The 23241-nt window shown below is 37.7% G+C and overlaps 1 protein-coding gene and 1 non-coding gene across 3 annotated transcripts in view; one reads left to right on the forward strand and one right to left on the reverse strand.

Moving 5' to 3' along the window:
• SPTBN1 (spectrin beta, non-erythrocytic 1) overlaps positions 1–23241 on the forward strand; it is a 198619-nt gene that overhangs the window by 13205 nt on the left and 162173 nt on the right. The window lies entirely within an intron of this gene.
• On the reverse strand, positions 17832–17938 carry LOC128773601 (U6 spliceosomal RNA). The gene has a single exon (XR_008417954.1). It is a non-coding gene; the product is annotated as a U6 spliceosomal RNA (small nuclear RNA).

Here is a 23241-nt window from a genome sequence, read left to right on the forward strand (position 1 = left end):
AAGAATCTTGTTCAATTCATAAAGGGTGAAAGTTTAATTAGAGAGCAGGTTAATTTGGGGCACCCGGGTGGCTCAGTCGGTTAAGTGTCCGACTTCGGCTCTGGTCATGATCTTGCAGTTTGTGAGTTTGAGCCCTGTGTGGGGTTCTGCACTGACACCTCAGAGCCTGGAGCCTGCCTTGGATTCTGTGTCTCCCTCTCTCTCTGTCCTCCCCTGCTCATGCTCTGTATTTCTCTCTCTGAAAAGTAAATAAACATTAAAAAAAAATTAGAAAGCAGGTTAATTTATTGTTTTATTCCTGCATAAGACTATTCTTATCTGTCAGTTTAGTATTTATTTATATATATATTTCCAGCTCTGAGGAATTAATTTGTTAGTGTATATTTACATGAATATTTTATTCCTAATTATAGTGTGCATTTTTGTTGGGCTACACTCTTGTTAAAGAAAACTTTTGTTCAGGTGCAATAAATATATCTTTAGTGGGTCATATTTGAAAACTGGTTCTCAGTCTTCTCAACTTTTAAAGTAAGTAGATATTTAATGTAAAGAGTACCTTGATGGCTGGTTTATCCCTGGAATGTTGTGCAGCTGTGCAGAGTATGAGGCTCAAATGTGCTAATTAAATATATTTTTTTAAAGCAAGAATGGAATGTAGCAGCATGTGGTTAACCATTCCGGTTTGTTTTTGAAGAGGACTTTTTTTTTTTTTTTTTGGCCAAATATTAACAATTAGAGAGTATGTTGACTGAGAGGATGTATTACTAGGTTACACTGGTTTTTTAAAGGAAATAATGGGACTTATTAAATACTGATATAATCCTTTAAAATATATCCTGATTAATAATCTGCTTCAAAATGTAGACAGTGAGAACATGACTAGGGTTTTAGCATCTGTAATTAAGGTGTTTGTTTTTTAAGATTTAATCTTGCTTTTCCCTCTCTCTATCCGTTCTTCTTCGTTAGTTGAGGAGTACTCAGCCTTCTTTTGGGCAGTGAAGTACAGCATTCCCCCCCCCCTCCCCCAGTTTGATCAGTGTTCTAATATTTGTTTTGGGAACCAACTGTACATTGGATCATTTGGACTAAACGGTATCCACACAGATGGTGGTCTGATTTTTTTTTTTTTTTTAGTCAGACATTGTGCAAAGTGATCTGATGGGAATAAATGGCAGGTTGGTTGTGTAATGTGGCCACATCTTACTTAGTGTATCTTTAGAGATAAGTGGGATATGATTCCAGCAAGGCTGTGCATCAGAAGTTGGAATGTGTTGGAGAACTGCCAGGAGATTGGGAGCAAGCTGTATGACAAGCACTAATGCGGCCTTGGCCTGCCTTAAAATAGCGACCGTTCACAAAATATCTTGAAACTTGTCATTTCACTTGAGCAAAATCACTCCTGTAAACATATTCCCAAGAAATAGAAATGGTTGCTATCCTCTTTAGTTTAGTAAGGTTTACTATTATTTATCTTTTTGTTCCAACAGTCTTAAAAAAATCTTGTGCCTGTATATAGGAAAATTCTTCTGTGTAACATATTATCTTGGGTAATTTTATCTGGACTAATTAGTAATGCCTTATCCCAAACTTCACATTGAGGTTCCTCTGCCCCACTCATCCCTCTCACTGCAAAATATGTAGTCTCCATGGTTTGAATAGAAATTTGGGCCCTAAAGGATAAAAACTAAAGCCCTATATTTTATGTCATAAAATATATGTGGATATGAATTGTTGATGTGTGAACACTAAAACATTGTAGAAGGATAGTAAAGGGCATTGGTTACTGTCCTGCAGAATCTTTTTTTCTTTGTTTATTGCTTTTTTGGGTTTGTATTAAAGTTTTTGCCATTTATCTGCAGCACTTGATTCTTGTTTGTAATTGATTTACTTTCTAATTCTGGTCTCTCAATTTAAAAAAAAAATAGATAGGCTCGTTTTTCAAAGTCAGGATGGTAAACTAAGAAGGACTGGGGTGTGCAGTCTTTCGGAGGAGTCCTGTACAGGTTTGAGCCCGATGGTGACATGATCATCACCTGCAGAGGATGAGGCTTGGTGGAGCTGGGGGCTGCCTGTGGGGATAATACAGTCAACTTACTTACTAGCTTGGGTACTGTGAAGATGACATTTTAAAAAAAGGAACATTTAGATTACTGAGAGGAAATAAAATAAGAACAGAGAGGACTTGGATGTTAAATATAATATGAAAACAGTGAGGGGCACCTGAGTGGCTCAGTTGGGTAAGCGTCCCACTCTGAATTTCAGCTCAGGTCATGATCCCAGGGTCATGAAATCAAGCCCCATGTCGAGCTCAAGCTGGCTTGGGATTTTTCTCTCTTCCTCTGTTTTTACCCCTCCCCTGCTTGTGCTCTCTCTCCCTCAAAATAAACAAACATTAAAAACAAACAAACAGACAAAAAAAAACAGTGAACTTCATCTTGAAGGGCTTAAATACAAACCAAATTTCTGTTAAGAATTTCTTGAAAGATGTTACTAACAGATATTTTAATTATCCTCTAAAGTCCATTAGAAATTTGGACTTAGACTAATTGCAGTAATTTTAGAGCTTTTTAGAGTACTTTGCACCATGGCTTTGTTTCTTATGTATTGCTGTGGTTAGATTTAGAAGTCATGAATTTTGCTTTGTCATTTTCAGTATCGTACACATATTTCAGAGGGCCTCTTCTCGTATAGAAGCATTATGTCTGGCTCTTATGTAAGTGCCTTTATACAGAGATTTTTATTTTATACTTATCAGGACTTTGGTCAATAGAATTGAGGTTATCTTTCTACGTATGTTTTTAGAATATGTAAAAAAAAAACATTTTACGTTTTTACCACATGGAAAAATGTTCTGTGGAAAATGCATGGATACATCTTCTTTAGCTGTGCTGATCTTTTCATTTTTAGATGGCAAATGAGTTCTCTGTATGTTATTATTGATATGTTGGAAAATGTATTTATTGAGCCTCTGATTTCTAAGTTGTTTTATGTTTTTGTTTTTTACACATTCCTTGTTTTTTAAACATACTCTTGGATAGGCAGATTGGTAAATCGAGTTCAGAAGATATGAACTATGAGCTAGAGCCACCAGTTTTCTTTTTACTTAACACACCATTATCTGATCTGCTTGCGGAACTATTTTGGATAGTTTTCAACTCAGATCATTTAATCTTGCAAGAGCCTTCAATCATTCACTATAAGAAGACAAAAAGTAAAATATTTGAATATCCTTTTCCTAGGTTATTGTCTCAATTAGAAAATTCTTCATTTTAATTTTACACTTGCGTACTGGATGTCATCTCTCTGGGTTTCTATTCCTTGTATTGGCACAAGCTCATAAGACTGGGAACAAATATTTAGCATTCAAAATATTCCAGGCAAAAATTTATGGAATTTGCTTATAAATGTTAGGGGATGCACAGAACAGACACAGGGTTTTAGCTGGCTCTTTGTGCAGTGTGAAGGCAGATGGAAACATTACAGAAATCTGCTGCAGATGGCAGTGGAGTGGACAGGTGAGGACCACATGGAAGTTCATACCAGGGGTAGATGGAGTAGTGAGTTGGTTTATGAAATGCTAGCCATCTTAGATGTTTCTACAGCTGTTGTCAGCTAGCTGAAAATAAATTCAACTTGCTGGAATGGTAAGAGTTGCTGTCTGAATAGGCTTAGATAAAATAGTGCTTTAAACGCCCATGACAATGTCTGTTGTAACATTATTATTATAGGGAAAAAATGGTAATAAACCAAATACTCATCATTGGTAAGTTAGTGGAAGAAGTATTATGGAGGCAATACAATGTAGTGGTTAAAAGTGCCAACCCAGGGGCTGCCTGGGTCTGAATCCCAGATCTACCATGGACTCACTTTGTGACGTTGGGCATGTCATTAACCCTACTGTACTTCTGTTTCCTCATCTGTAAGATGGGGGCAATGATGATACAGACCTTGAGGGTTCTTGTGAGGATTAAGTAAGTGGATATAAATAATGAGATTAGTCTAATAGTGGCAAATATATAATTATTAATTATTATTATATTGATAAAAATATTATTGAAGACATTCTCATAACATAGAGCTTTTTAATATAAAGGAATAAAAGCAAAACACAAATTTATATAAATGATATGATCCCTTGCCACTTGCAACTACGTGCATGGAACTGGAGGGTATTATGCTAAGTGAAATTAGTCAGAGAAAGACAAAAATCATATGATTTCACTCATATGAGGACTTTAGGAGACAAAACAGATGAACATAAGAGAAAGGAAAAAAAATAATATGAAAACAGGGAGGGGGACAAAACAAAAGAGACTCATAAATATGGAGAACAAACTGAGGGTTGCTGGAGGGGTTGTGGGAGGGGGGATGGGCTAAATGGGTAAGGGGCATTAAGGAATCTACTGAAATCATTGCTTCACTATATACTAACTAATTTGGATGTAAATTTTAAAAAATAAAAAATAAAGTTAAATAAAAAAACAAAAAAAAATGATATGATCTCAACTATGTAGAACAACACACACACACACACACACACACAAAGAAGAAGGAAATACTCCACATTTTAAGTTTTTGTAAAGTGTGGTGGGATTGTGACTTTTGTTTTCATTTCATTGCTTTTCTGTATTTTCCAATGTTCACCAATAAGCATGTCTTACTTTTATAATTTGAAAAAATAAACTTTTTTTCAAAAGTGCATGTCATGCCTTGTAAACAGTTAGTATGTTAATTATAAGAACATCCTGTTTATTCTTTGAAAGCTCAGGACATACCATTTGGCCAGAGTTTGATTCTACAGTACTTTCACATTCTTATAAAGTGCCTCGGCAATAAAACTCCAAACTTTTTTTTTTTAATCTCATGACTTAGATTTTTCTGCTTATTCAGATGAATGGTATAGTAAAAAGAATGGAACATGTAGTTACATGAGTTCCATTTGTTAGCAATATAATCTTAGACAAATTATGTAATAGAGTTTTGGTTGTATCGTGTGAAGGGGAGATGATGCCAATGATGATGCCAGGTGATGGTAGTTATCATCTACCAACTATCACTGTGTCAGTCTGTACACATTTCGGGCATTCAGTAAGTGATTCTATGTCCCTTACTGCCCACCTTCACTCCCCACCCTTGTCAACAAACAAACTAAATTTGGTCACTTCAAATTCGTCCGTACCATGTTGTTTAGTTTTAACTCCCTCATCTTCATTGCTTAATGTAAGATTCAGTAGACCAAAGTGGCTTTCATAAAGATTCATTTTTATAAGCTTATTCTGCTGTCTATCCGCCCGTTCTTCTCATATATCTGTGTATTTATTTTGTCACATCTAGTCAACTTATATAGCTCTATTTAAGAAATTTCCCTTCCATAGTGTATCAAGCAGTTTAGGATTGGTGTGTAGTAACAAACATCTCCAAAATCTCAGTGGCTCAAAGCCATAAATGTGTGTATTTCTGATTCATGTTACATGTCCATCATAAGATGGCAGGGGGCTCTGCCTCACATTTTCTAGCTCAAGAACCCTGGCTGATAGGTCATAGAAAAGACCTTGGCCAGAACTAGTCACATGACCTTGCCCAACTGCAAGGGGAGCAGGCAAATGTAATCCATCCATATGACCAGAAAGAGAAGAGACTGGGTATGTGTGATGTTTAGAAGTTTTTGACCAAACCTAGGTAACAGTGTAGGTCCTATGGTCTGGCTTCACATTGTCCATCAAGTTCTTTGAAGCACTAGCTTTGCAGTATGTTAACATGTATTATTTATGAAGAGAATGCTAGGCTAAGTAAAATGTAACAGGTTAGAACTTTTATAAGCTAATAGGTATTCTGAGGTAGAGGGAGAGAAATAAATATATGGTGTTTCCCAAATTTACCTGACCTTGGAATTCTTTTTTTTTTTTTTTATAGTCTCTCTTAGGCTTAAGGTTTCATAAAATGTACTTGGGGTACACTAGTATGAAACAGAGCAAAAACTAGAGTTTCATTTTAATTATTACATAGACTAGGAAGAAGCTTTGTTTTTATTGTTAGAAGAGTTGCTTACTTGAAGAGTCTGATTTCTATTATGAATCAAATTGCAGGCCCGCAGTTTTTTAAAACAGTCTTTTTTAAAAATTTCATCATTATTGGTTATATGCCTGTGTTGAATCCATATGATTTTTTCTTCATTTAGTTTCTGTTGTGTTCCAAGCCTACCATTGGAAAGAGAAAGGTAAACAAACCGTGACCACACATCTTAGTTGTTAGAAGAGATTAAGTTGGTTTGAACAAATGACCCAAATGCGTAGAATTTTTTTATTGGCTTCAGCATTTCTTGTGGGTTCCCTCTGAGTTTCCATAACAAATTTTCTAGAAGTTTTGACACTACTGAAATGAGAGCTCTGGTAAACAGAGAGAGAACTTTTCTTGAGAGGTATTGCATATTTCTCTACCAAAAGGCTTTGGATTTAAACACGATATTTGTTGCCAGGGATTTTATGCCTGCATATGTAACAAATCTCAGTATATGGAAGCTTTCACTTAAATGTGGCTGTAAACTTCATGTAATAAAACTTTAGGTAAGAAGGTGCTCTTCCTGTTTCATGACTATGCATGAGTAAAACTTAATAATGACCAACTCTCCAGACCTTTGAGTTTATGGCTTTTTTTTCTTTCTGTCTTTTTTTTTTTAATTGATGAAGTCAGTTTTTGTTAGAAATTGTATGAAATCCAGGCTGAGAATTGAGTTTTCATTTTGTCTTTTCTTTGTTTTTTTCCTTTGTGAGTGAAAAATTGCCCAGGGCAATTGTTTCCTGATGGGAAACAGCTTCTAAATCTTTCAGCTAACTCAGTAGCACCCTGCTGCCCATCCAGCCCCTTTACCACTGCCATTGTAATCAGGACCTGGCCAGTAGTAAACCTGCCTTTTGAAGGTGACTGGGGACGATTTGAGGCAGGGAAAATCTTCTTTAGAGCCATGGTTCCATTATCCTTTTTGTTGATTTTAGTATCATTGTTGAAAAAGCATTCATGACCCATCACAAAAACATTAAAAAGCATTTTTCACATGGCCTAGCGCTGACAGAAGTCAAACTTAATATATCGAGGAGTGTCACAAACATGAGAGCCATCGCTCTTTACCACAGGGCTGCTCCCAAGCCTACTCACGGGACCCTTGCCTGTGGCAGGTCTTCCCTGTGTTTGAAGACCTCAGATCTTATGTTAAATTTCAGTAAAGGTAGCCTTGGTGTAGGTCTGCTTTGGAGGGAGGATTGTTCATTTCCTTCAGGGAATAGTAATGTGGCCCCATCGTGGATCTTGTGGACCTGCTAGGAAGCCAGCTGTTAGGAAATTTTGTGGTAGAGTAATGTTTTCCCATTGTAGGCTGCAGCTCATGGTCAGAAAGATTGTAGAGAATACATAGAATTAGAAGCTTTAGAGCTGGGCAGGACCCTATGGATCTTAGTAGTCCATGCCTTTTGGGGAAAGAAGGAGACCAGCTCAGAGAGGCCAGGTGAAGCCACACAACCTGTTGGTAAGGGCTGAAGTTGCCACCACTGCTTACTTGGGCCATTTTAAAACTATACATACATGGTGAGGCTACAAGTAAATGCTCATGTTTGCTGTTTTCACTCTGTCAAACTAGCATTAATGTTTAATGGGAAATATTTATTGGGAAAATAGATAGTGTTTTACCATAGATTAAAAAAAATGAGAGAGTTGTTTGCTTTTGAATTAGGGAAAAAAAGAAAGCCCACTGTGTATGAAACTAAAAGTCGGCACATACAGCATACCCACCTTTGTCTTAATAGAAATAGCAAACACCTGTGTCCTGGCAGCTCAGGCTAGTCTGGAAGAAGGTGAAGGTCACTGTAAAGTAGAAAAGGATTTGGTTAAATATTGCTCGGATAAGCTGAATACGTTTAAAAATTTTCAGACCCAGGGATGTGAATAGAGGCTGACAGGAATTCTCTGTGCCCACAGTGGGTTTGTGTTTTATTTTATCAATGATTTAAAAGGGGATAAAGGACAGTTCTGAAAAACATGGTCTAACCAGTTCTACCCACATGGATTTGTCAGCATGCAGGAAATCTGGGGTATGATGGGGTGAAAGTAAAAAGAATAAATCCCATCATCCCAGTCTTCTGTGGAAGGTAAGACTTGGGAGGGTATCTTACAGTAGTTGAGTTCTGTTTCTGGAGCCACACTACCTGATGGAAGCCTGCCTCTGCTGGTTATTGAGTGTGGGTCTTTGGTAAGTGACCAGGTAATTTATTGTCTAAACTGGGTAGTTTATGAGAGTGGAAGGGGGCCCTCTTAACAACTGTGTCAGGACAGCATGCATAAACTCGGATTGTCTGAGGCAAACCAGGTAATATGGTCATTGTAGGCTTATCAAATTATTCCATCTTTGTGTCTCAGTTTCTTCATGCTGTAAAATGGGAGTGATGATAGTTCTCACTTCTTGGGGGAATCAGATTAAGTCCAATAGAACATGTGAAGTGTTTTGAATGTTGCTTGGCACATAATAACTGTTCACTAAAGTCATCTATTAACAAAACTATTATTTAGGATACTTAATTCACATGACAACCTCTTACATATTCAGTTTACTTTCTGGTATCTTCATATTATTTCTCCATAGAATATTTTGCTTTTAATTTTATTGATGGAATAATAACATTTACTAATGACTGCTTCTATTTATGGCACCATCTCAAACTTAATTTACTTGATTTATCTGAGGCCTTTCTTCAGATAAAGTCCCTGAAACTAAAATTTACTATTACTATGCCAAATACCCAGGTATTTGCACTTAGTTATATAATTAACGTCTGTGGTCCAGAGGAGGAAAGACATTGGGACACATGTTTATCAGGTGGTGGCAAATTAGTGTTCACACTAGGGACACAGTTTTTATACTTGGCCCTGAGAAATAGGAATGGTTGGATAGTTGATTGGGGGGCGGGGATGCCAAAACTAGGTCTCTTCCTTGACTCTCTCAAGCTGGATTTTCCCAGCACAGTGATATGTCGGGTTGATAGATTTGGGGAAAACAAAGAAACCAGAATGCCCAGTTAAGTTTGAATTCCAGATGAACAGCACATCTTTTTTAGTATAAATACGCCTTATGCAATATTTGGGGGTTACTTATACCAAAAATTAATTTTTTATCTGAAATTCATCTTCAGTTTGTTTTTCTTTGTTTATCTGACCATCTAGTTATATAGTCTAAAGAGCCTTTTTACCCTATTCAGTCTACCCCACATTCAGATATATATACAAAAGTATAGTCCAGTTGCTACTGTAAACTTTGTGTGAACTATAATATAAAAACGCCCATGTGTTTTACTCTCCATTGGAATGGACAGTTGAGAAGTTGTTATAAGGAGCTGCTGCTGGGTACCCACCAATGCTAAGATGAAAAGGAATATCATCTGGTTTGCCACAGCAGCAGGGATTACATTTGCTCTGTGAGAACTTCTTGGCTGTGAATGTGGATGGACTTAAGCCAGCCCTTTCTCCTTGGAGGGGAGGCTGTTGGTTAAGGTGAATTATTGAATCCTTGGTCAACTCAAGTTCTCAGTTTTATGACTGAATTATGTTAGTAGTAATCCGGGAAAGTGGGGGAAGATGTAATTTTGGATCATTTATATTTCACCTCTCAGTAGAGGGAACAACTTATTGTCATTAAGAGTGACCTTCAAATATTCTTCCCATTAAAATCGCCTCTTCCTGTTTTTGAGTTTCAGTACTGCTGCCTAGAAAATGCTGGTGAATTTTTTGCATCAGCCTTGGAACTCTGTCAGCATTCCACCTGAAGGGCACTGTGTGCCTTTGGGAAATGCTGATTGGAAGATTAGAGGCTTTGGGAACTTGAGTGACTGTTTGCATTTTTTTATACTCTGGGTATAATGCCTCTGTTAAGTCAAGCCTCAGAAACAGAGCTGCACCAGGTTAATGATACACTTGATGAAATTAGTAATGGCAAGTGAAGGTTGACATTGTGCCCACCCGAGAAAAGCGAGCCAGAAGACATGGGTTTTGGAGTGATACTGGCTTTTTAATTACTGCCATTTAAAAAGTTTCATGTACTCCATGAAAAGGCACAAGTGTCAGGTTACTCTTTGAAGAAAAACCAACAGTGGCAAGAGCTTGCTGTCAGACGCAGATAGTATGTGGGTGAGTTAGCCAAGGAAAAATAATCCACTTAGAGCTGTTTATTCAAAGTGCTAGATTTGGAGGTGCATTTTGTTGCTAATTGGTGCCTTTCCAGAAAATAAATTACTTGTATGTAAAGACACAGGCTAGCCAGGCTCTGGATGCTGATAGTTATTTTGAAAAACTCTTTTCCTTCCTTGTTTTACTTTCCTTTTTGAGCTCTTTCCTTTTCTACTCCTTGCTTGCTTTAGCAGCCCATTCCTTTTGGACATGATTTTGCTCTTGAAGGAATTCTTCTAAATTTGTCCTCGTGTCTTGGGATTGATTTGCATGATGGGGAGAATATTTGACCTAATTGTTTACATAGCTTAGTGTTTGTCAGTGTTTTGTTGGATGAGGATTGGCTATTAATGGTAGAAATTTTCGCATTTTAGAGCAGTGATACTCCTTCTTGTCAGCACATTGACATCACCTGAGGAGCCTTTAAAAATGCAGATGTCTGGGTCCCACCCCAACAAAATTTGCTTTAATCATCTGGTGGTAAAATGAGCACTGGGACTTTTAAGAGCTCTCCAGGTGATTGAAACATACAGCCGAGTTTGCATATTACTCTTTGCTCTCAGAATTACGACTCTAGTGTATGCTGTCCAGCAGGGTAGCCATGAGCCTTATGTGGCAACTTACATTTACATTAATTAAAGGTAACTAAAACTAAAAATTCAGTTCCTCAGTCACACTGGCCACATTTCAAGTGCTCAATAGCCACATAAGTCTCATGGCTACTGTTTTGGACAGTGAAGATATAGAATGTTTCCAACATGGCAGAAAGTTTAGATTCAGGCTCTCTCTGTAGGATGTCAGCAAAACAGGGAGAAGCCATGAACATTGGAGAGTTCTGACACAGGAAAGACAGACTTGGAATAGAGCTAATCCAGCAGGACCTGCCAGTACCGAATTACCACATACGTTTTTAGCAGCCTTTTTCTCAATGGCCTTTTGGCACCAGAAGTCTTGCAGCAGTTGGTGAGATGGATTATGTGTCGCATCTTGCTGAAAGGCCCTGTTTAAAGCAGGCTGGCCTGCCGGGGTGTGGTAAGGGTGAAGGGCAGGAAAATGTGAACTCCGAGGAGTCCAGGGCCAGGAAGGAGAGAATTAAGCTTTATTTTCTGCAGAGCCGAAGAATGCCCTTTAAGGAACTAAAGCCTGAGAATTTGGGGTAAAACTAGGTGAGAGGCGAAAAATCCCTTCTGTTGAAGAAATACCTTCCCCAGTTGTTTGCCGTCTCAGCTGAACTCTCAGATGTGGGAGAGAAGGGTGGTGCTAGCTCATATTTCCAGTGAAATTTCCATTGTGGGTTCCCATGTTCTGGAGGGAGGGCAGATGGAGGTTAAGAGAATGGGATCAGACTAGATCATTTTTATTCAGACAGGTCACATAAAATCCAAGTGCGGTAGGGTTAAGGAAAAGAGAAAATGGTAGAGGCAAAATGTAGTATGCCGAAGGATGTAGATTTTCTAAATGATGCTTTCTTCAGGCAAACCCTCTTTCTAGAATCTGCCTTCTTTCCGAAATCTACTTCTTTTCATTTTATTGTTTATTTTTGGCAGCGTGTTGAATTCTGTTCCTCTTCTCATCCCAGAGTGCTGTTTCTTGCTTCATTATAAAAGGTGGCATGTCACATGTCCTGCATGGTTACACAAGCTGAGTGTGAGTGTGTGGATGATCTCTTGGGACCCTCTTCCTCAGATTTCAGTGTTGTGCATTATCTCATCCTAGCGGCTTCTTTGTGATTTATAGTTTCCTCCTTCCCTTCACCATTAAAAAAAAAAAAGTCCTATCTCTTGTTATATTTTTGGCTACAGAATAACTCCAGATGGTACATTTTGTATAGGGGGAAAATAACAGAATTTTTCACACTTTCTGTGAATTATTTTCCTACTTTCAATTTTAATGAAGTTATTAATCTTACAAAGGACTCATTTGTAAAGACACTAATCATGAACAAACACACTTGTGTACAGTATTTAATTCCACTGGCAAAAATTAAGAGTATTATTACCCTTACGCCTTTGTATTATTTGTTACCGTCTTACATCTTTTAGCATCAGATGCTAAGGTAATAATCCATTTTTCTAGAGATAGAATGAGTGCCAAAAATGGGATCAAATAAAATGATGTAATTGAAAGTACTTGGAAAAATACATGGCAATATAGAGATGTAAGTTACTGGTTTTTGCAGTTATAATTCTGAGTTGAGAGCTGATATGTTTCAAATGATGAAGAGCTTTTGCAAAGAGCATTCACAGAAATCCCTAAGTGGGCATGTTTTGCAAAATATTACTGAGTATGTGGATTATTTATAGAAAATGTTCTTTACTTTGAAATGATCTTTTCTCTGTGGTTTTGAATCAGTTGGATTTTTCTGGATCAAAGAGAGGACCTATGATCTATTCTTTGAGCCTGAAATAGTTTTAATCCTCACTGTGTTTCTATATGAATACAAGGAACGCTTTAGCATTCATCATCCATTCTGATCTCACAGAGCCATCCCAAGAATCTGTTTAACTTTTCTGGTTGATGATGCAGAGAACAGAAAACAACTTTCAGACATTTTCTAAACAGATCTTTTAATTCCCAAAATATTTAAAGGGTCTTCTCTGGTCGTGCTCTTAATTCAGGTAGTGACACGTAAAAGGGAAACTAGGTAGGACATCTGAACAATCTTGAAATTACTGAAGTGGTGGCAAGAAAGTTCTTTCAGAAGTTAGTTTTCCAGAAATTTCTGATTGGGAATAAGCACTTTAAAATAACTGAATTCTCTGATTAATCTGCCACATCTTAGTTTTCCCTCAGTAGCCTAGATGGGCGTGGAGCTTCAGTTGGAATGTTGAATACTTCCCATTGCTGGGCTCTGTGCTGGCACCAGTTCTGCCCTCATGGGACAAGTGTTCAGAGGAGGAAATAGGGAACCAGTGACAAGTCCTTGTCATTGGTATAACTGTGGACACAGAATTGACATGTCTTATTTAGGTAGGTGACAGATATGAGGGGATAGGGACAGCTCTCTGAAGGATGATGACCTGAGATGACTCTGGAAGAATGAATGGTGTTAGCTGGAAATATTAGGGGGTGGAGAAGTCCCACCCGAGGGAACAGCATGCACACAGCCATGGAGAAAGAAGATAGTGTGCTTTGGGGAAGTGTTCTGCTATGGCTGGCATGGAGGGACTGTGTTGAATGTGGCTGAGGCAAGATGAAAGAGGTCTTACATACATTGAAATGAGGTTTTACCTCAAAGATGAAGTGGGAGGCTTTGAAAGATTTTAGGCAAGTCTGTGTATTTTTCAGAGCTCACTTAAATTCCAGGATGGAAGAGAATATATTTTTGTAGGGCAAAATGGCAGAGTAGGCCATAATTCTGTCAAGAAACACTGAGGGACTTTACCAAAGTCAGGGTGATAGCTCATAATATTTAGGGGGGTCCAGAGAAACTGTTAATAATAAACCTGACTGACAGCAAAAACTGAATCCCCAAGGCATCGTGTCTGTCACTGTGAGGTTTTACCTTCACGTAGTCATACATTATGAAGAGTCTCCAAATCTATATTCAGTGGTTAAAGATTGTCCACATTATTAACAATTCTTTATAGTTTTCAAATATTTTCTGATTACAATCAGAAAATTGTAGATATTATGATTTGAACTATTGTGGTGGTCAACATTCTTTTTTTTTTAATTGTTTTTTTTTAATGTTTATTTATTTTTGAGACAGAGAGAGACAGAGCATAGTGGGGGAGGAGCAGAGAGAGGGAGACACAGAATCCGAAGCAGGCTCCAGGCTCTGAACTGTCAGCACAGATCCCAACGCGGGGCTCAAACTCACAAACCGTGAGATCATGACCCGAGCCAAAGTCAGACGCTTATCCGACTGAGCCACCCAGGCACTCCTGTGGTGGTCAACATTCTTGATGAAGAACTGATCGGAAATTGTTGATCATATTATGTAAGAATAATTTTTAACTTTTTAATTTTTTAAAATTTACTGAGAGAGTAAAAGAGCATGTTAGTGGGGGAGGAGCAAAAGGAGAGAATCTTAAGGAGGTTCCATGCTTAGTGCTGAGACCAACTCTGAGCTCAATCTCAAAGTCGTGAGATCATGACCTGAACCAAAATCAGCAGATGCTTAACTGACCGAGTCACCCATGTGCCCCTGTGAGAATAGTCTTTTAGAGTAAATATGTACCTGAGGAACCTCATGGAAAGTAAAATTTTAAACATCATATTTTAAGTGTCTTATAGCCATGTACCATTTAAAGTAATTTTCTTGAAACTTCTGTGGTTTGAAGAATCATTTTTAAGTAGCTGACTTCTGATTTTTCTCTTTTCTAAATCCAAATTGTCTTATTAGAGGCTTTGCTTATAGACCCTTACAGAAACAGGCATTCCATATTGCTGGTGACCATAGTTAAGTTCTTAGATGTTTCCAGAGAAATAATGTGGTACTTTAAGGGCTTAAAAAAAACCCAACAACCCTGTAAAATATTTGTTTTGAGAAATACATAATTAAAGAAAAAATTTATGATTAGGAAAGTAATACATTTAAGAATTTTCCTGTGATCCTGATGCTATTCTATCCCTTGTTAACATTTTGATAAATGTCCTTCTTCCTGGTCTTGTTTATTCATACTTGCTCACATACATACAACCACATAATTATACTTTTGTTTTTATATAATTATGTTCCCTTTGTTATGTCATGAGTTGTGTCCATTTAAAAAATTTTTTTTGAACATTTTTTTTCATGGCTATGTAAAGTACCCATATAGCACTCTTATTACTGGGCATTTAGGTTGTCTTCACCTTTTTTGCTGCTATAAAAAGCCCTGTGATGAGCATCACTGAATTCAAACTTTTATCTGAATTCTCATTTTTCTGAAGGTTTCTAAGAGGGGAATGCCTAGATCTAAGGAGTTTTATTTAACACCTGTTCTAAGGTTATGTGTTCCCAGGACCTCCTTGCAGGTGTCTGTTTGACTTCCTCCCTCCTATGACAGACAACTTTAAGCTTAAGCAAGCTTGATTTGGGTTTTGTTACTTGAACGGTTTGTTTCCCTAACATTAAAAAAAATGTTCATTTATTTATTTTGAGAGGGAGGGAGGGAAGGAGGGAGAGAGAGAGAGAGAGAGAGAGAAATCCCAAGCAGTGCAGACCCTGACACAGGGCTTGAGAGAGAGAAAGAGAGAGAGAGAGAGAAAATCCCAAGCAGCACAGAGCCTGACACAGGGCTTGATCTCACCAACCACAAGATCGTGACCTGAGTGAAATCAAGAGTAGGATGCTTAACTGACTGAGCCACCCAGGCTCTCCCCTGCTTCTGTAACATTTATGTAAAATCATAGTGGTCTTTGTGCTAGGAATCATTGGGATGCGTGTTAGTTCTCAAGCAAAGATACTCCCAGCCTGCAATAGAAATGTACTTAACTGCTGTGTAGAATTTCCTTTCTTTTCATCTGGAATGAGAATGAGATTTATTGGTTTGTATAAACTAGAGCAGAAGGGTTAATAGAAATAATAAAAGTTGTCAGACTGTTTAGCTCTATTATGCTTTTATACTTAGAGTCCTTTAAATCTGTTTAGAAAATTGTTGTGTAGTGTAAAGCATCCACAGAATATTGAATACAGTGTTTACCAGTGAAAACTCAATCTTTTGAAGTTTGGATAGAACCAAGGAGCAGTTTTCTTATAATTTCCTCTGTGTTCCAGATTACTCTTATTTTTGTATTCTACAAATGTATGCTTCTATCTGTTCTGAATTTAAATAGGTTTAAGTTGGGGGGAGGATCCTAGACTAAGAATGTTTCCACGTAGAATTGCTTTTTCTATTTTTAGCTCAAGTTGTATTTACTGCAGAATAGTCATTTAAACAAGAGGCCCTTAACTCTCACATCTAATTTTGAATCCCAGTAGAATAGGGTGACTATCAAAGGCACAGAAAGTTAGCATAACTTCCCCAAAGTCACATGAGTGGGTTACTGTCTTTTCTCGGAACATATAAAAAGAAAGGGTCCTTCTTCAAGACTGATAGAATCACAGTGTCATGCTCTTTCTCGCAACATCACTGTAGAGAATTACAGAGAAAGAAGCAATTAAATGGTGCCATCCAAATCCTGAAAAGAATGAGGCTCAATGTAGGGGAATTGGGCAGTGGATAGAGTGCAAATTTTTGTATAACTGTAATTGATATAGGCATGACTCATTTGAAGTTAAAAAAAAGACTTCAAATGTGAAGACTGAATTTTAAAAGTTACAGAGAATGATTATTCACATTATAAAATGACTCATCCCTTATAAAAGGGATTTATTATCTTTCTTTTAAAAGGATATTCCCCTAGTGCATTTGGGTACTTGTCTGCTCATTGTCTTTTGTTTTGTTTTGTTTTTTTAATTAAATTAGAATACTCCATGATTCAGTTTCTTAAAAAACTTACACTATGACCTATGATATGACCCAGGTGTTCCACTCCTAAGACATTTACCCAAGAGACATGAAAGCACGTATCGCCACAAAAACTTGTTATACAAATGTTCGTAGCAGCTTTATTTGTAGTAGCCCCAAACCAGAAACAACTCAAATATCCATCACAGGTGAATGTGTAAATGAACTGTGTTGTATCTGTACAATGGAATACTACCCAGCTATAAAAAAAAAAAAAAAAAAAGTATTGCTGTGTATAACAACAGGGCTGAATCTCAAAGTAATTATGAAGAAGGCAGACAGAAAAATTTCATACTGTGTGATCCCATTATTAGAGAATATGTAAACTAATCTATAGTGACAGAAAGCAGATGTGTGGTTGTCTGGGGGGTGGGGGGGTGTGAATACATGGAGGTGGGACAAGAGGATGGACTACAGCAGGGTATGAGGAAACTTTTGGAGCGATGGATGTGCTCATTGATTGTGATGGCTTCACAGGTGTATACATATGCCAAAACTTCTCAAACTGTGTAATTTATATATGTGCCATTCATTGTATTTCTTTTTTTTTCAATATATGAAATTTATTGTCAAATTGGTTTCCATACAACACCCAGTGCTCATCCCAAAAGGTGCCCTCCTCAATACCCATCACCCACCCTCCCCTCCCTCCCACCCCCCATCAACCCTCAGTTTGTTCTCAGTTTTTAAGAGTCTCTTATGCTTTGGCTCTCTCCCACTCTAACCTCTTTTTTTTTTTTTTCTTCCCCTCCCCCATGGGTTTCTGTTAAGTTTCTCAGGATCCACATAAGAGTGAAAACATATGGTATCTGTCTTTCTCTGTATGGCTTATTTCACTTAGCATCACACTCTCCAGTTCCATCCACGTTGCTACAGAGGGCCATATTTCGTTCTTTCTCATTGCCCTGTAGTACTCCATTGTGTATATAAACCACAATTTCTTTATCCATTCGTCAGTTGATGGACATTTAGGCTCTTTCCATAATTTGGCTATTGTTGAGAGTGCTGCTATAAACATTGGGGTACAAGTGCCCCTATGCATCAGTACTCCTGTATCCCTTGGGTAAATTCCTAGCAGTGCTATTGCTGGGTCATAGGGTAGGTCTATTTTTAATTTTCTGAGGAACCTCCACACTGTTTTCCAGAGTGGCTGCACCAATTTGCATTCCCACCAACAGTGCAAGAGGGAAAAATATGGAACGCTTCATGAATTTGCGTGTCATCCTTGCGCAGGGGCCATGCTAATCTTCTCTGTATTGTTCCAATTTTAGTATATGTGCTGCCGAAGCGAGCACTCATTGTATTTCTTATATGTCAACTATACCTCAGTAAGTCCCCTCTCCTCCTGCCTACTGGTTCTACCACTCTTTTGCATCCCTCCCAACCCACTCAAAGTCAAGAACGTGGGCAAGAATGGGCCAGCATTGTAGTCTGGGGTACAGAATGCTGTGCTAGATATGGGCATAGGGGTACAATGAAGACACCTGCAGGAGGTGATCTTGAGCTGATTAGGAGAGAGGGGTGTTACATCTGAATCTGGGAATGTCTGGAATGAAGGTATATGTGGTCATTCCAGGGGATGAGACTGGGGGAAAGCAGGGGCCTTGGGTGCTTATCGGAGAGTTTGAAAGCCCTGGAGCATCACTGATGGCTGGTAAGTAGGGAGAAAGACAAAATCAGCTCAAAGCCCTTGCCCATATCTGGGAAAATGAGGCAGGAATATCAGGTTCAGAGCTCAAGGAACCCGTAGGAGATGCTACTCCCCAGTCCAAAAAATGTTCCTGCCAGAGAACCTTGTTATCCAAGAGGGGACTGACTATCTTGCCAGGCTCTGCTCTGTCCGAGAAACTGCATACCACATTGGGATCCCACCTGTACAAATACTTAAAATTTTTCATTTCAAAAATCAAAGTGTTCTTTTTAGGAACTAAGAAAAATAGGGGTTTTTTTTTTTTAAAGAAAAATGAGAAAAATTAAATTGCTTTTCATACCACCAGCCAGTGCTAACTTTTAACATTTTGGTGTATACTATTCCAGCTAAAGGTATGTTTTCAAAAAAAAAAAAAAAATAGAATCATAAACTCATTTTGTTACCTGCTATTTCATCTGATAATTGTCCCATATTTTACATATATCTATAAAATATCATTGTTTTTATTTTATGCTTGAGAGTCTACATATTTTTTATGTATGTGAGTGTGTGTGTATATATGTGTATGTGTGTGTCTGTGTATATATGTGTGTGTGTGTGTGTGTGTGTATCATTATTTATTTAACCAAGCTCTTTTTGGGAATTTTGTTGTTGTTGTTAAAAACATTTTTTAAATTCTGAGAACATGAGGATTTTATTTAAAAAGGAAAATAAAGAATCTGTAGTTTATTAAAATTTTATTCAAACATGTATTTTTTTTTAACGTTACAGAAAAATAGCCTTGGTCTACTGGATGTTAAAACCAAATGAAGGGGAGGGAGGTCCATTTCTAGAATTACACATGGGTACATACAGTGGTTCTTTGTTACCCGGTGATAATTATTTCATCTTTGCTGTTCGCAAAAAGCAGCCACTGATGTGAATTCTGTTGTTTCAAAGGAAGATTTCTTCCTTATCAGAAATAAGTTAAAAAGTAATAAATACCAGAAATAAGTTAAAAAGTATAAATAACAGTAATAGTTAACTTTTTTTAAGGTTCCATGTATTGTAAATATTTTATGTGCATTATTTCCTTTGATTCTCAAAACAGTTCTATGGAATATAGGTTCAATGATTATTTCTGTTTTACAGATAAATTAACTGAAGCACAGAGAGGCTAGTAGCTTACCCAAATAAGTGATTCATTTAGATTATGAAAACATACTCAGTGTCACATCATTCGTGTGCACAGACATGCAAATTAAAATAATACTGCAATACTAATTTATAGACCTGGAGTGATCTTAACCATAACACTTGAGGAGGCTGATCAGGGGAGAGGGGAAACAGTCCCTCTTGTATAATAATCCTGGTGGGAAAGTGCCTTTCTGTAGGGCAATAGATTTCTCTTCTAGAAATTTATCCTAAGAAAATAATGGGCAAGGTTACAATGATATTACCACATTTATATAAAAAAAAAATACTGAGCATAGTTGTCTCCTAAGTTGTGTCTTATAGGGACTTGGTTAAATAGATTATAGCATATCCATACTGTAGAAAATTGCTCAGCTATTGGAGATGATGATTTGGGCATGTGTTTACAGAAATAGGTGCTGAGTAAATCGGGGTAAACATATAGTGTGGAACATGAGGATCCAACGTCTGTGTCCACTTTGAGCTCTTGGTTGTGGGTATTTGGCTCTCCATGAGGAGCCAGCATACCTGGCTTCCTCTGTTTTCTGTAGTGCCGGAGAAACTAGTCCTCTTTTGACCCAGAGAACGCATGTCCTTTCAAGGAACCCCTGAAGTTTCTGTGGGGAACCCTCTAGGGTTTTCTGAAAATAAGTAGGAGAAGAAGGAAGAGGAATGATGAATATCTTTCTTTTTTTTTTTTTTTTTTGAATATCTTTCATTTAACAGATGCAGAAGCAGAATTTTACAACTGGGAAGTCCAGCCATAGCAGAGCTATGAATTTGTTTGGTTTCTCCAGCCCGCGTGTAAGCCCACTTGAGTACCTTTCCTCTTCCCATGAGACTCGCTCCACCCTATAAGTTTTCTCTTTACCTCTTTATTGTTATGGCTGTTGGTGCTAGGACTTGACTTTTGTCCTACTGGAATTTACCTCTCCAGGGTTTCATCCTCCATCAAGTCCTTGTGGATTCGGATGTTGTATTGAACAAGGATTCAGTGTGTTACTGTTCTTAGGGTGATTGAACTTTCACAACTGCCTTTTTCTTAAAGGTGTAACTATTTCGGGAATTTGCAGAAATCGTAACACCTCCCCACCCAACCCCCCCACCTTCATGACAGCTTACCATGAATCCTTCTCCAAGACATAGAACTTAAAGGCTGCCTTGATATCAAGAACTTTCTTATGTTACAGAAAGAACCTTCTGTGGTTCATTTTGAAAAATATCTGTAAATATTTTGAGAACTGAATTTTGGGAATGGCTACCCTCTGGCTGAACTCTGCTTACAAAATCCATAAATACAGGGTTTCAGTCTTTCACAGCAGGACAGGTGCAAGTGTGTGCCAGTGAGTTTACAGCCAGAGACCATTCTGCAAACATCCTGCCAAGAGAAGAGTTGAGAATAACAAGGGAAAAAAAACAGAGTTTCTGGTTGGCTTTCTTGTTGAAGACATTCATCAAGAGTCATGCTGCTGTCAACTTGCTTTTATGTATTTTTGCTTAAAGAGAAGGTGTTAGAGTCCCTATTGGAAAAACCCTTTGTGTTGTTTTATTAGGTTAGGTTAGGCCTGGAGATGGGACCTTAGGTCTGGAGCTAAACCGAAATCAAGGAGGCAGCAATAGAATTTTGCCTAAGAGCATAGATTGGTGCCTCCATTGGGGCTTTCTGCAGTGATGAAAGTATTCTCTGTTTGTGCTGTTCAATACTGTAGCCATGATCCACATGTGCATATGGCTAGGACTGAGGAGTTGAATTTTAAATTTTATTTAATTTTATTTAAATTTAAGTAGCCACATGTGGCTTGTTGCAACCATACTGGATGGCATAGGATAGTAGACTCACAATCTGGACTACTTGGGTTCAAATCCCAACTCCACTAGCTTTGACCTTTGACCTGTGCCATAATTTTCTCATCCATAAAATACAAAAGATAATAGTCCCTACCTCATAAAGGTTATTTGAGGCTTAGGCTGGCACACAGAGCTATGTATGTGTTAAATGATGCAAATATACATACCTCTATAAAGTTAAAAATTAAAGCCCGATCCACATTGTATTTTCTTTCAAGAAGCTCCCAAGCATCAATGATCAGTGCAATTTTCTCAAAACCCTTTAAATACTATGGAGATGAGTGCTTACTTTTTGCCAAGTGCTATGCTGGGTGCTGGAGATAAACATTGTGGGACAAAAGAGACCTTGTTTTTATTCCTCATCCTAATGAAATAGGTACCGTTCTAGCAGAGTATTCTCATCTGATGGATATGGAACTTTAGAACGGGATAGGACTATAGAAGTGTAGGGTGAATAAGTGTTTCGGTGTAGACTCAGAAACTTGCAGCGGCTGTGCCCGCTCCTGGCTGGCGAGTTGGGCTTTCAGCTCTCATCTTCTTACTGCTGACTCATGCTTCCCATTGCACCTGTGGGGCCAGGTGTGACCTGAGCCGCTCATTTCCTGCTTCATGAACCCGGATGTGAGGTTACTGTGTGTTCTCTTATGTAAAGGATTGATGTCTCAATTCTCAGATGATGATCCTTCTCCTATCTGGGATCTTATTTATAAGATAGTGGCAATATGATTTAGTAGTTTGGGGTTTGTTTTAATTTTTATTCTTAACGAAATAAAAGTCAAAACCCTTGTTGGTTGCTCCATTTTTTTTGGTTGGTTGTTTAACTTAACCGGTTCATGAGATTGAAAAGTCTCTGCTGGACCATGTCATTGTCACTACATTGGTTTGTATAAACTTAAAAAAATAATAATATAAAGTCCCAACATTTATAAACTACTAAAAGTGAGAGGCTTTTGAACAATAATTGATTTGACAACAAGTGGACATATGAAGGCAGGTTGACTGTTGGTTTGCCTCTCGATTCGCTTTCAGCACTTGCTAAAAAGTAGAGGGAGGGGAAGAGAATGGACCGGTTTGCTTTACATACGAAAAGTATTAAAATGTCAGCCACTGACAGAAGAAAAATTGTTTAAAGTTAAGTCTCTAAATGATGTCCTAAAAACACAACATTTGTAATTATCTAATTAAACTAATAAAGGCTACAGGTAATAGAAGTAATATGGGGCATTTTCTGGCAGATAAACCTTCGGGAACATTCACATCTGCACATGATTATGAAGCCCTGTTGTTCCTTCACCTTCTCTTTTCCTTAGCCCACATTTCTCACTATGAACTAATAGTACATAACAATAAAACCCTGGACAGCAGCCAACACAGAGTTTGGCTAACTTTGAGAGTGTTTGTGAAAGTTGAAAAAGCAATGCAGCTGTTATACTGGGTACTTTCCAATGGAGAATATGTTTTCCAGATGAAAGAGCAAATAGTAATTTAAATGTAATCAGTATTTTTGGCATCTTGGTATTATAATTCTTTTGACTTTTATGTTAATTGTTCATTTCTTAGAATTTGTTTTGTACTTTTCTGTGGTCTATAATAGACTAAAAATGAGGGAATGAATGAATGTTTTAGCCAGTTCTTTGTTTTAAAAGAAAACAAATGACAAGGAGTCTCATTTGTTAGCTAAAGACTTAAATAACCACAAAATTTTCGTTAAAGATACTTTATTGTGACACTCATGTTTCAGGCAGCAAGAGGGAAGAACATCTAAATCCCAAATACAGTGTCCAAATTTTAGAACTGACTGGAAACTTTCTAGAATATTCAAGCAGGCTGCAACATCAGTGTTTATCAGGTGTTCTCAGGATGGGGCTGGCTGGAGATGCCTCTTTCTCTGACAGACTTGCCTCACGCTGTGATGAGCTCACCTTT

The sequence above is a fragment of the Panthera pardus genome, unplaced genomic scaffold (assembly GCF_024362965.1).
Source record: "Panthera pardus isolate Hobbes unplaced genomic scaffold, ASM2436296v1 HiC_scaffold_25, whole genome shotgun sequence".
NCBI lineage: Eukaryota > Metazoa > Chordata > Mammalia > Carnivora > Felidae > Panthera > Panthera pardus.